The sequence below is a fragment of the Octopus bimaculoides genome, chromosome 3 (assembly GCF_001194135.2).
Source record: "Octopus bimaculoides isolate UCB-OBI-ISO-001 chromosome 3, ASM119413v2, whole genome shotgun sequence".
Lineage (NCBI taxonomy): Eukaryota > Metazoa > Mollusca > Cephalopoda > Octopoda > Octopodidae > Octopus > Octopus bimaculoides.
In genome coordinates this window covers 120,365,602-120,369,037 of record NC_068983.1, presented here as the reverse complement: position 1 = coordinate 120,369,037, position 3,436 = coordinate 120,365,602, and the positions used below count along the sequence as shown (strand labels likewise).

The 3,436-nt window shown below is 39.3% G+C and overlaps 1 protein-coding gene across 1 annotated transcript in view; it reads left to right on the top strand.

The window, feature by feature from the left end:
• LOC106878127 (cilia- and flagella-associated protein 300) overlaps nt 1-3,436 on the top strand; it is a 205,551-nt gene that overhangs the window by 69,463 nt on the left and 132,652 nt on the right. The gene's annotated exons all lie outside the window — the stretch shown is intronic.

The window sequence follows — 3,436 nt, the reverse complement described above, 5'->3', positions numbered from 1 at the left end:
GTGGCCGTTTTCGTGCGGGTGACACGTAAAAGCACCCACTACACTCTCTGAGTGGTTGGCGTTAGGAAGGGCATCCAGCTGTAGAAACTCTGCCAAATCAGACTGGAGCCTGGTGTTGCCATCCGGTTTCACCAGTCCTCAGTCAAATCGTCCAACCCATGCTAGCATGGAAAGCGGACGTTAAACGATGATGATGATGATGATGATGATATATTTATATATGTGTGTGTGTGTGTGTGTGCATATATTTTTATGTGTATATATATTTATGTATGTGTGTGTGTGTATATATATATATATATATAAAGAGAGAGAGAGAGAGAGAGAGAGGGCTGTTTGCTATAGCTGGTCAGAGAGTGACTGTTGGTTTTATACCTATAAAGCGCTTAGCTGTATAGGCAACTCATCAGACTCAAATTGCTAGAGGTTATGTACCTCTGATCATTAGAGTCTGACAAGTCACCTATACAGTCAAGCACTTTATAAATGCAAGACCAATGGTCACTCTCTGACCAGCCATAACAAATAACGTAAATCTATTACTGCTCTAATGTTTTAGAGTGTGCTTCTTTTCCAGATATATGAACTACTAACGATATATGCGTGTGTGTATGATGGGCTTCTTTCAAATCCACTCAAAGGGCTTTGGTCAACCCAGGGAACAGGGAAGATGTGTTCTTGTTTGTCTCCTGTCCTAGCTTGATTTACGCGTTCGCCACAACAACCTCGTTTAGGCTTAGCAGCCCTTCCTGTTTGTGTTACCAATTTTGACCCTCCGCAAAATCCCAAGTTTTATTTAATTTTCTCTGTGGGAGCAACTGTTTTACCGAAAGCATATATTGTTGTTAAATGCTTGAAATACGAGACTAGAAAAACAGCCAACAACTGAGGAAGGGTCGTTCTTTATGTTGTTTGATTTGTTTTCCATTTGTGTCTTTCGTTGTTTGAAAGATTAGCTCATGTTCCATGTACTCGTGCTTCGTATTTTTTTTTGTTGTACATGTTTTGTGACATCCTGTGCCCACATATACATATATATAAACGTAAAGACGTAAGTATGTCATGCTGGCATGGGTTGGACGGTTTGACTGAGGTCTGGAGAGCCAGTGGCTGCACCAGGCTCCAATCTGATCTGGCAATGTTTCTACAGCTGGATGCCCTTCCTGACACCAACCACTCCAAGAGTGTAGTGCATGCTTTTTACGTGCCACCAGCACAGGGGCCAGTCAGAGGGTACTGGCATCGGCCACATTCAGATGGTGCTTTTTACGTGCCACCAGCACGAGAGCCAGTCAGAGGGCACTGGCCACAGCTACAATATTGCTTTTACTTGACTCAACAGGTCTTCTCAAGCATATCATATCGCCCGGTGCATCAGGGGTACTCTTAACTGGGCCGAACATGCGTGACTGCGATCTCACTTTAACTGCCGGGTCTTCTCAACCACAGCATATCTCCAAAGGTCTTGGTCTCCTGTCATTGCCTGTGTGAGGCCCAATGTTCAAAGGTCATGCTTCACCACCTCATCCCATGTCTTCCTGGGTCTACCACAGATTCTTTCCACAGTTTGAGTGGTACTTCCTCATACAGCTGTCCTCATCCATACGTAATGCATGGCCATACCAGTGCAGTCGTCTCTCTTGCACACCACATTCGTTGCTTCTTATGCCCAACTTTTTTCTCAGGGTACTTACACTCTGTCGTGTATGTACTCTGACATTACACATCCAGCAGATCATACTAACTTCATTTCTTTCAAGCCTACACATGTCCTCAGTAGTCATGGCCCATGTTTCACTACCATGTAGCATATATATGTTTGTTTGTTTGTGTGTGTGTGTATTAATATATATATATATATATATATATATATATATATCATCATCATCATCATCATCGTTTAACGTCCGCTTTCCATGCTAGCATGGGTTGGACGATTTGACTGAGGACTGGTGCAACCGGATGGCTACATATATATATATATAGATAGATAGATAGATAGATAGATAGATATATGTAGATATATATACATACATTATCCGAAATGTGTAGTGTTATATATCCATCATGGCTGATCTTAATTGGTTTCGCGCAAGGAATACAATAGTATGTCAGGTTACAATCCAATTATATAACCTATGTTTGTGTGTGTGTGTGATGTGCTGGTGCAAGCAATATTGTTCATTTAACCCTTCAGCATTCACTTTATTCTGCCAAGCTTAATGCTTATTTATTCACATTGCTTTAAATTAATCTTGTATTTTCTTGTAGCTGCAAGATTTCTATAATGTGATTGTACATTTCTAGAATGACATTGTACAGTAGGTATGAGAGGCTGCATATGGCCAGTTTGAATCTGAAACGGGTATAGAATATGGCCTGTTTAAATGCTAGATGGTTGAGGAATATAAAAATGTAAAAACTTCATTGCTCTTAAGCCCATGTCTCCTCATTGTTGTCTTATATAAGTACATCTTTCAAATATGAGTGCACTTTATTTTGGTTTATTTTGATTCTATTCAAAATATAAATATTAATTTTCCCTTCTGTCTAAAGTTAATCAGTAATCCATCTAATTTAGTTGAATAGTTAAAAAATTGTTGAAGAATATTCAAAAGAAAATCTTCCTGTAAACAAGTTATTCTTTTATTCTTTTCTTTTATTTGTTTCACTCATTTGACTGTGGCCATGCTGGAGCTCCACCTAAAGGGGTTTTAATTGAACATATCGACCCCCAGGGCTTATTTTTTGTAAGCCAAGTACTTATTCTATCAGTCACTTTTGCCAAATCACTAAGTTATGGGGGCATAAACATACTAACATTGGTTGTCAAGTGATGGTGATGGTGGTGGGGGCAAACACAGACACAAACACACAAATATATACAAATATATATATCATCTACACATACACATAAACATGGACACATATGCTCTACCATACCCAACCATTCACACACCTGTCACTATAGCTGCTGATCTCTCAGAGCAACATTAACACACACACACACACACAGATCCATGCACACATGCATCATATACACACACAGTTACCACCACATGCACAAACGACACCATGCATACACACACCAACACAGTTTCTGCCACACACACTACATGCTACCACATGCACACACATACAGCACACTGGCCATTTTTTGCACTCTCCTGTTCCAGAAAGCATTTTTTCTTCATTCCTACTTCCTGTCACTTACTTCAAAAATGTAACCACATATGATTGTTGGCGATTTTTTTTTTTCCTTCGTCTTGGATTTTCCTGTTTCTGAAGAAGAGTTAGGCTAGAAATGTAAAACTTCTGCTCTTTTCTTTCTCTGGGCATCTTATTAATACATTACTTGTGCCACATCCAAATGTTTGTTTTTTTTTCTTTTTCTCTGTGTCTTTTTGAATTGACTATATATATATATATATATATA